This window comes from Lacerta agilis, chromosome 13 (genome assembly GCF_009819535.1).
Source record: "Lacerta agilis isolate rLacAgi1 chromosome 13, rLacAgi1.pri, whole genome shotgun sequence".
NCBI lineage: Eukaryota > Metazoa > Chordata > Lepidosauria > Squamata > Lacertidae > Lacerta > Lacerta agilis.
Window position 1 is genome coordinate 23998113 of NC_046324.1, and position 14812 is coordinate 24012924.

Consider the following 14812-nt stretch of genomic DNA (forward strand, 5'->3'; position numbering starts at 1 on the left):
CCTGGGACCTTCTGCATGGGTCTACATGCCAGATGCTCTACCACGGAGCTTACAGCCCTTCCTCTACCACAGGGATGTCCAACCGGTCGACCGCGATTGACAGGTCGATTCCCGGATGTTCGCTGTTGATCACTGTTGATTGGGACCCCTCCCGATCATTGGTAGTGAAAAACAATGCAGTGAAAGTCCCCTCTCCCCTCCTCCATCACTGTGTTCCTCCATTGCGTCAAATGGGTGTTCTTTAATCGTACTTTTCCAACTAGTTATGAAACTAAAATAGTCGTTACCGCTGCTACTACCCCCTAAAAAAAGCTCTACAACTTTGGCTTTCCCCCTCCCTAAAAAAAAGGGCCAGCAACTTGCTGCCCACCCTAAAGAAAGGTCAACAACCTTGGCTTACCACCCACCTTTCATGGGTAGATCACTTTCAGAATTTTTTACTGGGAGTAGATCGCAGTCTCTTGTGAGTTGGACGTGCCTGCCCTACCACATCTTTCTATAGCTCCTGCTCATTTCAATTAGGTGCAAGAGAATTTCCAGGTGGATTGTGATACTTATTACTTAGCAGAAAGTTGGGTGACATTTGGATTTTCCATCTGCAGCATCATGCTGTGTTGGGCTAACCCAGAATGGACATCTCCAATCCATCCTGGATGGCAGTTTATGTAGTGTTTGAGATCAACTGAATGTGCATGTTTTCTGGGCACAAACCTCAATTTATTCCTTCATTCAGAGTGGTCAGGCCAGCTCTTTACCATGTTTGTAACATGGCAGGATCATTAGAATCTTGTTCAAAATTAGTGTCTGCAAAAGATTTATACCTGTAGGCAAGTCACTGCCTTGCTTCATCTTCATGTCAGTTCAAGGCACCAGAAGCCTTTAAAAAGAGGCTTGCTAGACGGAGACAGACAGATGGGTAGATATGAAAACTTTAGCATAAAGAAATGGTAATAGAACCCCAAGGTTCTGTCTCCACCACTACAGAGGTATATTACTACTGTCATGCAAGAAAACATTATTAGTCATCCAAAATTGGGGAAATGCATTAAACACCAGAAACACCTAACCATTACTGCCAGCAGTATATATTTTTTTTTAATCAAAAGAGTTCCCTCTCATATCAAGTACTCTGTTATTATAAACCAAAGCTATCATTTCAATTAGAAACAGGAAAGGTGGCGGGGCAAAATTACCTAACCACTTTTTCCTAAATAAAACAAATCCCAGGCATCTAAACAAAGATGGGGGCATAATGCCTCCTCCAAAGAATCCAACTCATAGAAAATAATGGATGCACAAACTACCCAACACACAGAGTGAAGAGTAATTCAAATGTGTGACTATGATGTGGCACAGAAAAAATTGCAGTGCCTTCTTTTTCCCATAGAAAATGTTCCAATTCATAAGTTCATTAGAAACACTCAATGGATGCCAACTGCAAATTAATATTAGGAAGGTTTAGCAGTTTGAAAGTTTTTAGCTTTGTTTACAAAATGCAAATAAAATAAACATGCTAAATTAAACCACTCTCTAGGGCAACAGAAAACTTCCTCATATAAATTACCCTAACTTGCAAATGAAAACTTTCCAGAAAGTTTTTCCAATTCAAAAGTTTCCAAAAGTTCCATATCGCTGGTGTATGATGAAAGTTAGTTATAAAGACTACCTAACATTTTAGCAGGTGGCTACCTGGAAACACCAGAATTGCTGCAATGCTTTGTGAAATTTACCCTAGCATTTCCTTTGCCATACCCCAATTCCTTCACTAATATGTACTCAAAAGTGATTTTTCAAGAAGTGCACAAATGAAGCTTACCGGTACTTGGTAACCTGGTTCCCCAAACATTCCAATCAATTATAAAACCACCTTTTCCAACACCCCAGTATTTTCCCTCTTTCCCCCCTCTCAAAGATCAGCCTGGCTTCTACCATTAACCTGCCTTCCAATGTACCAGTGTCATCTTTGTCAAATAGCACCCATCTCTTCCTCTTCACATACACACACACACACTAATAGTAGTCAGCCCCACATACATCCTCATCATCCTCATCATTATAATTCATTTATGAATCACTTCCTATGAAGCACCTCAAAGCAATTTCACAACACAACACAAACAACTGCATTTATAAAAACAACTGAATATTTAAAAACAATTTCAATCCAAAATACAGTGGTACCTTGGGTCACATACACTTCAGGTTACATACGCTTCAGGTTACATACTCCGCTAACCCAGAAATAACGCTTCAGGTTAAGAACTTTGCTTCAGGATAAGAACAGAAATCGTGCTCTGGCGGTGCAGCAGCAGTGGGAGGTCCCATTAGCTAAAGTGGTGCTTCAGGTTAAGAACAGTTTCAGGTTAAGAACGGACCTCCAGAATGAATTAAGTACGTAACCAGAGGTACCACTGTATGCTTCTGTATAATAGCATGTATCTATACACATTTCCCCAAATTAAACAAGAAAAAAATAAACTTATCCCTGCTGAAGAAGAGCTCTGTTTACCTTTAAAGTTCAGGGGCTGTTCACTGAAATTGTTTAGTCCCATAAAGGTAGAATCTCATTGGCCCTATGGATTTTGTAGTAATGGACCAAACTATAAACAGAGGAGCCTCAAGCACATTCACAACAACACTCACAAGTTAACTTTGAAATCATTCCCAGTAGCATAATCCCACGTCAAGGTATCATTTCTACAGAAGAAATCCAAAAGAAGAGGAAATACCCAGTCCTAACCTCTGTTTTTTCTTTATCTCCTTTGAGTCAAGCTGCTTTCACAGTGGAGTAATAACTGCTGACCTGCCTTTCAGGGCTGTTGTTATGGGGTGGTGCAGGAAATCTGAACCTGAATTTGTATTAGGTCCCTGACTGCCTGATCCCTTTCCTCCCTTTTTACTGAGGTGTGTTTGGTCTGTGAGCACAGTACTTACTTAAGTTTAAATGGCCATAGCTCTGTGGTACAGTATAGCTTATGCTTTGCATGAAGCAGGTCCCAGCTTCAATCCCAGCATCTCCTAAGGCTGAGAAAGACGCCTGCCTGAAGCCCTGGAGAGCTGCTGTCAGTCAGTGTTGACAATTCTAAGTTAGATGAACCAATGGTCTGACTTGCAGTGAGTCAGTTTACTGTGTTCATTTTACATTTCTCCATAGGAGTGAATGTCAGCTACTCGCTCATATGGGGAAAGGCAAAGACATGATCTTGAGAGACCCCTTTGGCGCTAGGAAACTAAACTATCACCTTTGCTCTTGATGAGCCCAGCCATGGGGTCAAACCAACCCCATCTGCCTCATCACATCTCAGCATCAGCTGCTTGGTCACACTAGAGCGTGACCAGACCCCAGGGAAATGAATGTTTACATGCAAACGAATGTTCAAATTCTGGTGTACTTCGGCATTCCCAAGCAGACGCTTCCCAAGTCCCCCAAACTCAAGGGACAGGCAGGTGAACATTGGCGGGTCAGCTTACCATGGGGCAGAGAGCATCAGAATATACCGAGGTCCCCCCCAAAAAACCCAAAACCACATAAGGAAACATACATTTCATACATTCCTGAGGCACACTCAACATTCACACGTAACACCAACATTCGCCAAATTTTGAACATAAATAAGACTAGCCAGAAATAATTGAATGGATTGTCCCTTTCTTTTAAATACTTCATAGACGGTTTGGGGAGGTGTTTGCACACATGACACCCCCCCCTCTTTTAAAATACTTCAGCTTCATTCCCAAACAGATTAAAACCACCGATGACAGCGGGTTGTCCCCAGCCACGTCGTGCTCGGGAAGAGACCCACGGGAACTAATGGGCCTGAGCCCATTCACTCCAAAAGGTCTACTCCGAGTAGGGCTGCTAACCCATTTCTTTCCTTTCTTTTGAATATTATATACTCCAGCATATGGCATCACCCGCCGTCATGTCTCACACGCGCCAGTTGCATCATTTCGTCCCGTCCGTCCGTCCGTCCGTCCCCCCACATCCTAAAACCACACGCGCACAACACGCCAGAGAGATGCCCCGAAATTGCGTATTATTCTCTCTCTCTCCCCCCACCCCCCGCCTCGCCATCGCCAACCCGCTGCCCCAAATATCCCAGTTGAAGAGCAGCAACGGCCGCCTTCTTCCCTCGGCTCCGTTATTTGTTGGGGGGGGGGGGGAGGCGCGCATCCATAACAACGGCGGCAGCAGTAGCAGCGCCCCCGAAAGACAGAGGCAGCCCGCCATCTCTCGCCCCAGCGACCTCACCTCAGGCGGGGGCGCTGCTCCCCAGCGCCAGCATGAATGGAGGGGAGACACAGAGAGAGGGGTGTCCCCTCGAGGTCCCGTCGAAGCGCTTTTTCCTCGCCGACGCGCGGCCGATCACGAAGACAGCATCGCCTCTTGTGGCATCCTCCTTCCCCTCGCGCGCGGCAGAGGCAGCAGCAACAGCGCCGCCTCCTCCCTCGCCGTGTGGGCGCCTCAGGCGGGATTCCCTCCCCGCCTCCCCTCAGCCGCCGCCATCTTGGCTCTCTGGCGGGGGACGGACGGAGGAGGAGGAGGGAGGCCGAGGGGCGCGCGCGCGGGGAAGGGAGCCAAGCGGGGGTCTCTCGACGGACTGGTGGCCAGCTCTCAGGACTCCCTCGAGGGTTGTTTTTTTAGCGGGATTTCCAGTGTGGGATGAGGGGGTGGGTGTGTTGTTTTAGTTTATTTATGTTCCTTTTATTTCACAAGGTTTATACAGTATACCTCTTGGCTGTGTAGAAAGCCAGCGCCCCCATCCCGTGAGGGGGGTCCCAAGTGGGGTCTCTTGTCCGTCCAGCACCCCTGACTTCTGAGGGGGTCCCAAGTGGGGTCCCTTGTCTGTCCAGCACCCCTAATTTCTGAGGGGGGTCCCAAGTGGTTTGGGGTCTCTTGGCCCAGGGCCCCAAACTCATGAGGGGGCTTTGCTGCTGAGGGAAGGAAAGGCCAACTCTACAGTTCTGTGATTCTTGGGGTTGGGATAGACATACCAATTTTACTGTTTTGTAAAATGTTTTTGTTGCTTTACTCACCCAAATTACTGCCAGCTACAGATGAGCAATTCTGTCCTAGGTTTTCTTCAGTTCCTCATTTTTCAAAACCTATATTCGGTTTCCCACATTTCTGTTTGTGATTTAAGGGAGGGAGTCATAAAAAGTCATGAGTTTCGTGTGAATTTTTTGTAATATATGTTTGTAGTTTTGCCTTTTTCTAGAGCAGCTTCCCCTAATGCAATGCATTTTTTGTATTTTATTGTTGATAACAAACTTGTTTTTATGCACACTTTTGTCACATTGTATGCGTTTTGTACATATTAATGAAGAACTGCGTTGCAAAATTCAGAGTAATGCATATTTTGAGAGATAGCTGTGTTTTCAGTTGGCATATCTCTCCCATTGCTACCACCAGCTCATAAACATAGTGTAGTGTACAGCGTACCTGACTTGAGGCAAGCTAGTTCTGTTTTAGTAGGGAGTGGGGAGAGATGCAGTTGAACCTTGCCTTAAAACTCTGTTTGATTAGGTTTAACATACTACAGTACTACTTTCCTCCATCCAAAATTTCATTTTTAACCCTTGCAGTTTTGATTTCTTTCTTTCAAGTATGGCATCTGTTTATCCTGTCTGGGAATAACAGAAACAGGTACTGAAACTAATAGGCCACAAAATAGTTCTCATTCCAAAAGACAAATCACCCCATCATTTCATCCAGCTTACTTATGATGCAGTAATGTCTCTACATCTTAAATGTTATACAACAAAATGGTGCTTTTGGCATGGTATGTTCTTATTAAAAGTTAGGCAACGAAGCCAGAAGAAGCTTTTGATTTGTTCATTAGGAAATTTAGCATTTATCCCATTGTGCTTAGAGGAATGATGTCTGATAGGGATTGATTAAACTTAAGAAGCAGCATATTTAAATGCAACAATGATGGTAAGGGAGCGGTAGAACATTGTGTTTGCCTTTCTTTCCTTTGCTTTCAAAGCAGGTCTTGGAAAGGAATTTCTTACTCCAGGGACCCATGCTGTCTGTAAATTATAAAAGAGGAAACTGAATATCATGCATGGTGATGGTGATGAATTCTCTGCAGAAGGCACTTACTAAAGCGACAAAAATTGCAAAATAAAAATAAAAATCCTGGTCTCCCACCAAAATATTTTCATACAACAGACCAAAGAAACCAAGTGAGAATGTTCTGATTTTAGAGGACAATGGATAAAAGTTCAGAGCAAAGCTGTATGTTATAAACACATATTTTGATGATGCATGATTCTTTTAAAATCTCTAAATAGCAGCAGCAGGAGAGCTCAATAAGAGTCAGGACAAGTGAGGGGAGAAGGAGATTTATTAAGCTCTGAGCTGTGTGTCACACCTGCCCTCCCAAAACTGCTATTTGCATTATGAGAAGCTGTTGTTCACATGTCTTATCTTAGATCAGAGGTAGGGAACATCCAGCCTATAGGTCAATCTTGGTCTGCCAGGGGGTCCAATTTGACATTCTAGGCAATTTTCCCAAAACCATGCCCACACACTCCCAGCTGACCTCCTCCTTTAAATAGTTGGGCAGACAAGAGGGTAAAGGAGCTTGTAAAATGTACAGAGAATCATATAGCAAAAGTGCTCTTTAAAGTAGCCTCCCTATCCCAACATTGCTTGAGCACTGCTTCAAAAAGCACTTCTGCAAAGCACTTAATACAGTCCCTGTTCTCCCATCTGACTCTAGGATGGAAGCAGGACTGTCCTCAAGTGCTTTGCAAATTTGCTCTTTGAAGCAGCTTCCCGCTCTTCCTTCAAACATCACTTGAGAAATATTTAAAGGAGAGAGACGGCTTAAAATAGATTTTGCAAAGCACTTTAAGCACTCTTCCTACTGCCTTTAACATAGTGATGTTATAAGTAGGAGGGGATGCTTGAAGTAACTTTTGCAAAGGGCTTTCAGATGCTGACACCCCCCTGCTCCTGGGAGCTCATGTGGGAGTGTGGGGTTTGCCTTTGAAGCTGTTGCAGATTCCCAAGTGCTCAACAGCCAGCTGGCTGTTGGGCACTTGGAAACCCTATTTTATAAATTAAAAAATAAAAAGTGGTTCAGCGCAGCTCATTAATGAATTAGTTTCTCTATTTCACAGATAGGCATCCATTAAAAAAACCCAGATAAACTGAACCATGCAAACAGCTGTTCTTTTGCTAAGCCATTTGCACAGCAGATGCAGGTGCCACTGGGATTTTGGCATTCCAGGCAGTTGCCTAGTTTGCTTCTATAGTTAGACCAGATCTGTGCATTGTTAAGTGTGTTCTCACTGTGCTTCTAATCTGTTTTTAGTTGTGGGCTTATGTAAACGTGGAAATGTGCTCAAATGGGAATAAGTGCTCAAAGTGTTTTCACTAATATTTGAGGTAGTGAGAAACCGTCCCTCACTTTAAAGGATTGGGAAGTCCAATCTCTGCATAAATGAGCACCTTATTTGAAGATATCCAAACTCCACAGCAATCCTTACTTTTTGCAAATTATCAAGTGCATTTAAAGATGCAAAAATTGAAAAATGCCAAAAATGAGTAAATGAAATTGACAGATTCATCCATGCCTACTATCAACCCTGTGGGCTAGCAAGTGAATAGCACAGACCAGCAAGTCCAGCATATATTTGCATTTGGGAGTGGAGGTGCAGTGCAACCAAGCCCTTAAACTAGAACTCTTAATCGCTTTTCTCTAAGCAGTTACAACAAATCTTGTGTGCAGATGTAGAACTGTGACCCTAGTTTATGCATATAGCCATCAGGGGAATTGGAGTGAGGTGTCATCAATATACTGAAGATGCCCAGGTGCAGCTGCTGAACTGAGGTCTGGTGGTGATAATAGGTTGCATGTAGGCCAGTAAATTGAAACTGAATCCAGACAACACTGATGTAATGTGACTTGATGGATTCTTGGTCCAGGATTTGGAGAGATGTGCTGCTCTAGATGGGATTGCACTTTCCTTGAAAGATCACCTTTGGGGTGTTCCTGAGGCCACATTTGTCACATTAAGTCCAGGTAGATTCAGTGGCTAGGAATATCTTCCCAGCTCTAGCTGCTTCACCAAATATGGTCTTTCCTGGACAGAGAGAACTGGCCACAGTATTTAATATATATGTATTTCCTGCTCTGTGACTATCTAAGAAAGGGTTGACTATAAACACTTGATATAAATATTCAAATACTCTTGCAATGTGGTTTTTACCATCTCGAAAAGGGCAACAAGTGAATCAGTGTCTGCCTTACTGTTACCATTAACCAGTTTTATGTGATGCTTGTGTTTGGTCTCAATTACTAAAAGCATATTTTCCCTTGAATTATTCTAATATTCTCCAGGAATGGAACATCCATTAAGATAATTCAGAACTTGAAATTGAGCTACATATGCAGCACCAATGAGGCCACCCACATCACCAGCTGCTCTTGATTAATCCACTTTTCTTTCTACAAAGCCTCTAATGAATACTCTGTAGGACCAAGACCCTTATTTATCTGGGGAAACCATCTGATTTCTTTTCACATCCATTAGTTGGGTGGAGGTACGGGGGAGAAACAAAGGAAATTAAAATCTTAGGCTACACACAAAATGAAACACGCAAGACCTATAGACAGAGTTGTCAGGACTCAACCAAGAGTTCTGAAGCAGTAGAAGCTGATGTGGGTTAACTGCAGCTGTTCCCAGAGGGTTCAATCAGGACACCCCCCCCCCAGTTCAATCAGGACACCCCACTGTAAAGACAAACAGTACTTGATCCAAGTGACATCTCAGAACTAGCTTTGTATATTGGAGAAAACACCAGGTACTCTGACTAATCATTTGGGAAGGTTTTCAAAGCTGCGTCTCTTCTGGCACGTTCAACCTCAGATCCACAAATTTCACTTGGTCACTATTGGGTAAATACATGCTTTCCCTATAATTATTCTAATGGTCACAAATGAACACTTCTGCATTTGTGACGTATTATAGAATCAAAGTAATGGGCATCAGATAAAACCACAGATAGCATTCACAATACAGATTTCCCGTGACTACAAGTGTAGCAAAGGAGAGAATTTTGGAAGGTTCAATTTCTCTTTCATTTCTGCGTAAAATTAAGGGCTATTGATAAGTTATGTAATAGGAAAGGAGTTGTGTGGCATTCACTGGCCCCTTCCTTGATTTTGAACTTAATCCCATCTCAAACTGAAGTCCTAGTATTTTCCAATAAATTGTGCCTGCTCTTCCAAACATAAGGAAATATCACCTCTCGGTCCCTGCCTGTTGTGCAGCTGCTAAAAAAATGAAAGACCTTCCGTCTGCACAAGGGTGTGCAGGTGTTTAAAGTGTTAATACGTCTGGAATAATACCCACTCTTTCCATATAGAAACAGCCCCAGGAATTTATGAGAACTCAACATGGAAAAGATGGTATTTGGTTGATTGCAGAGGAAATTTCTAAATAGCTATAGACCATAGCAAGGGTCCAAATTTGCCTGGAGTGCTACACTAAAGTGTACCTAGCTAACAGTTAATCCAACCCTGGATAGAGGCAAAGTAGCTCTGCAAGTTGTCAGGCTCTTCAAAATCACAGTTTGCCTTGCATCTTTGACTAAATAATAGTTTAGGAAACACTCCTGGGCACAAGTAATGTGTTCCATGTGGCCGCTGGCCCCAGTTTGAGAAAACAATAGGAAACAGCTGCTAAAACACAAAACCGGGTCCCTAGGGAGTAGCAACTTTTCAGAAATGTGTGGCATACAGAGGAAAGAATGTGAAAAGGGGAATAAATAACAAGTCTAGCCCTTTTAAGGAAAATCCCATTGAATCTGGGGAGTGGGGGTCACTCCACTTGATTTGTTCACTTGTACCCCACCATATGGACACATGTTCCAGGTTGCAATCTGCCCCTCAAACTTTTACCCCCCCCCCCATGAGAATCTAGTAAAACCTGTAAAATTAAAGTAGTTCTTGCATCATGACAAGAACAAAATTGCCAACTTCTGTGTTTTACTCATTTGGCAGGAACTGCCCTGGCTAGACCAGTCAGACCAAGATCCATTTCATCCAGCATTCTTGATTAGACTATTAGCATATGATTCTAATACCTTCAGCATTGTAGGGTTGCAGGGCCAACCCTAAGTTAAACAGAGTGAGGTAATTGCCTTAGGTAGCAGCTGTTCAGGGACAGCAGTATCAACCTCTAATTTCCTATTGACTCCCCTTCTGCTGCCACATGGTCCTTTTTGGACTGCTGCTCCAGGTATGGTGCAGGATGTTATCCGATCAGAAGTGTTGAAGTAAGATTCAATTGCCAGTGCAGTCAGCTTCTGAACTTGGAATTGTGAGGGGGCAACATCTAGTCCTGCAGCTCAGGCAGCAAAATGTATGGGGCCAGCTGGGTGGACTGCAGCAGTATGGTGTACCGGTAGTAGCAGATAGTGTGTTGGATTAGGAACTGGGAGATCAGGGTTCAGATACTCAGCTGTGAAACTTGTTGTGTGACCTTGTGCCATTGAGCAGTATATAAATTTTGTTAACTAAATAGACAGATAAATAGAATAAAGACATGCATTTCCTCAAAATGTCCAGAGAAGCAGAGGCAGTAGAACGGAGATGGTTTATTATAAGTAGCATCTCACAGATATGTTAAAATGTTCACGTTCTCTCCGTGTTGCGTAGATTTGTGTTGGGTCTCCATGGTGATGTCCTGTGTTACTGCAACACAGAAAAACATCTTTGCAAGGGGCCAATAAACGTACAGGAAGAAGTTAGCAAGCGTGACGTTAAAAAAAGAGGATCTTACTTCGTGGTGACTGTTCTTCATATCTTGCTTTCCAGACCGTTGGGTGTTAACACCTCCTGTACACGCAAATATTCTTATTTTTAAGCTTTAAATGCCAGGCAAGTTTTCAATATTGCATTTCCCCCACCCTTACTGTTCAATGAGAAAGGCTGGGGAAAGGTTCCCCTGTTTCTGATCACTGGATATTAGAAATGTGTTCTTGCAATTGATTATAATAGCACACTTTCAGAAAGCTAAATGCTTTGCTATTCTTATTTTGATTCACAACAGCCCTGTGGAATAACTGCAAAGTCGTAAACTGTTTCTTAAGTGAAAACTAGTCTGACAAATTGCCAACTCTTTATTTACTGCAATTGGATTACATGTGTGTTTAATTACCCCTATTAATGGGATTCCCGTGAGTAAGTGTCCTGCTTCAGGCCCAGCAAATGCAGACAGAGGATCTTAAGTAAGAAAGATATCTTAATTCAGGAAAGTAACAGCACAGGCTTGGCAGCAGACAGAGTTCAGGAGTCATGATTCAGGGATTCAGTAAACGGGTGAGATATTCAGAACTGGACAGAAGCAACAAAGATGTCCCAACAGCTTCCACACATGCCAAACTTTTAAAGATAAAGCACCACATACTCGCTTGTTATGTGGAAATGTCAGGACTGCAAATGTGCTCTCCAGGGGGAGTGTCTGCTTCTATCTGCAGAGATGGCGCCTGGTTCTATGTAAGAAGACTGGCTCCTGATCACTCTTTGCCATCTCCTGAATTGTTCACCTTCCGCACCCAGCCCTTGGTCCCACCTGGTGTGCACACACACACCCCGGACACCAGCAAAGGATGCAACACCACTGTCCTGAGGGTCAGCAAGTGAGGCCAGGTGAAGGGGCACATTTGAAGGGGAGACCTAGCTTAGAGGTTTCCCACCCGTGTTTTGAATAGCTCCAGGTTATAATCACTGAAGAGGCATAAACCTCTCTCAAACTGTTCTTCATTCTGTCATCCTACTTGTAATTGTGCCATCTCAGTCAGCTTAGATCTCATGGCAACGTCCCATGTTTTATTAATCCACTTTTGTTCCGTTGGAATCGCTGGCGTATGCTATTTGATTGTTGTTAAAAAAATTTTTTGCTTTAGTTAACATATTTCCCACCAAATTATGGCATTCCAGATGTATATCATTTTTAAGATACTCTAAAAGGAATTGTAATGGCCTTGGTGGCAGTAAATTATAGCCTAGCATATTTTGTATAATGTTAACAATGCCCCACAAACTACTGATTTTTGTACAAATCCATCGTACATGTATAAAGTATAAAGGCTGCTTTCCTTGCACCAGATTTCCAGCATGCGCTACCAGCATGAGGATTCATAATTGCAAGGCAAAGCGGAGACAAGTACTAGTAGAACATCTAAATTAAAATATCATTTTTTTAAAAAAAATATTTATTTATTTATTTATTTATTTATTTATTATTAAAGTATTCATAACCCACACTTTCATAAATTTATATCAAGGTGGTATACAACATACAATGTTATAATAAAATCAGCAAAGGCATCCATAAAACCGTGAAAAATATCAACAAAGCATGTATCTTCCAAAGGATGTTCAAAAGAAGAGTGTGGAGACTCCTGCCAAATCTCTGCTGAAGGACAATTGAACCTCAAGGGCATGGGGGGCCCTCAAGAGGCACACCATCAGAGGATATTTGTGCAAGGTGATAGCACCGAATTTTTGGACATTACATTTCCATGTGCTTTTGTAATATTAATTGTCACAGATAATTCAGATTGCATGTGTAAATCCAGTTACGGGCGTACCACCCCTTCCCGGAGAGGTGAGAAGTTCCTTGCACCTAAGAAAGTGTTGGGCAAACACTCCGCCACTGAGCTTTGGTCCTTCCCTTAAGACACAGGAATATAGGAAGCAGACTTACACTGAGTCAGACCAAATAACAGCTTCAGAGAAGTGTGTGGGAAGGATTGTGACAGCGGTAGAAATAATTGAACTTCTACTCCCCAGCAGTTCCAGTGTTGATCAGGCTTCTCCAGGGCCACTATTTGCATAACAACAACAACAACAACATGCTTGGTAAATTTGCATTCACACAATTAATATATTACATTTTATGCAAGTTTTGTGGCCCTGTTCAATGATACAACCCTTTTGGGCACTGATTCCGAATGTGATTAATAAAATGGCTGGTTGTTTCATACCACGAAATCCCAAAATAGTTTCTGAGTTATCTTAAGGATTTGATTAATGATGTTAATCTTGAAGTGGTTGTAAACCTACTTTACGGCTGCCAACATGTTTACAGCAGCAAATAGGAAGGAAAGCACTTGTTCTGTTGATGTCTGAATGGCATCAGGGAACATGGAACAGGGCAATTTTATCCAAATTAACCTGCTGCGGAAATTAATAGAAAAACAAGTTTACTGGAATATAGAATTTGTTTGCAGTGTTTTGGAACAGTGAATTCCAGGATGACTTGGACCATACTTTTTCTTTTTTCTTTGTGTATGACGGGCATCTACTACCTGCGCTTTTCAGAAGCAACCAAAGGCATTGTTGCCCCTGCAGGCTTTCCCAGATGGATAAATGGGTCTTTACCACGAGTGTCCATTTTTTGAGTTTTAGTCTTGTTTTAAATTTACTTTTTTGTGTGTTCTAACTTTTTAAAATTATCTTTCGTGCGAATCACATCGAGACGGTGGTTTAGAAGACAATAAAGCAATAGTAGTAGTAATTATAATAAGAATAAGAAGAATCCATAACAGGTTTCCTCAGTGTTGAGGATGATGTTGACAATAGCGAGGTAATCTCCCCTCCCTGCCCTGGGAACCTGGCAGGGATAGCAAGAATCAAACTCTCTCCATCCCATAATCCTAAATCTAGTCAGGTTTCCCAATAATTGCTATTTACATAACAAAAACATGCATGTTAGTTGGCATTCACACAATTATGCCAGCCGAGAACTAACCATATACTTGGTTTAGTCAAGTACACTATGCAGAAAGCTGTTAAACTGGTTCAACACATAAACTATACAGTAAAAGCCTAACACCTATATAAGGGAGTATGCTTTGGTCTTCTATCTGCACCTAAAGCTATTAAGCTTTAAACCACTGATATGGGAGAAATGCACTTCATTTCAAATGGCTTTCAACCAGCCTTTGCCAACCTGGTCCTAGCACCTTCTAGATGTTGGACTATAACTCCCATCAGTCCCAGCCATTCAGGGCTGGAGCTGATGGGGAGTTGAAGTCCAAAACATCTGGAGGGTGCAAGGTTGGCGACGGGTGGTTGAAAGCCATCTGAAATGAACTGCATTTCTCCCATGCAAAGGAATGGTAAACAATAGTTGTTTTGTCAACTGGCCTGGGAAACCAAACTGCAGCAAAGAGAGCATTTTTATGAAGCTTTGCTGAGACAACAAGAACAGCACACCTTTCCTAAGGAGCTGGATTCCTTAGGACTGATCTCTTTCTCTTTCAATCCAGCCCACAAGGGGGAAGTGGAGGGCAACTTAGCAAACGTGTCCAGAGAAATGCTCCCCCCCCAAAAAACTTCACAATGAAACATCTGCTAAGAGCCTGCATCATTCTCAATACTTGACCCATCTTAGCCTGTGTATATCTCATCAACATGCCTAGGAAGAGAGCCAGGCTTCTGAAACAATCTGTCATCAGAATTGTCACCATGGAACAATGAAACTGCCGCTGGTTCCCTGCAACCTCATTAATTCGTTTTCTGGGGGAGCAGATGTGTACCTGTCTTAGGTGAGACTTTGCACCATCCCAAATCCCTTCCAGCCACATGCTGTTACCATGCTGACAAACCATCGCTATCATCAACAATCAGACGTGTTGCTTGCTGCAGATTGGTTGTGAAGCTTCAAAGCATTCCCCTGGAAGAAAAGGAAAAACAAACACGAAATCTGTACAATTTATAATGATGGCATTATGATATTTTATAGATTATGAATGCTGTAGGACTTTGTGAATCCTATAATATGA

The 14812-nt window shown here is 42.6% G+C and overlaps 1 protein-coding gene across 1 annotated transcript in view; it reads right to left on the minus strand.

Moving 5' to 3' along the window:
* The window catches only part of DENND4A (DENN domain containing 4A), a 55176-nt gene extending 50665 nt beyond the window's left edge, over window positions 1-4511 (minus strand). The window contains exon 1 of the mRNA XM_033167969.1: window positions 4253-4511. The gene's annotated coding sequence lies outside the window, so the exon portion shown is untranslated. The remainder of the gene's footprint in view (window positions 1-4252) is intronic.
* Between the last annotated feature and the right edge of the window lie 10301 nt (window positions 4512-14812).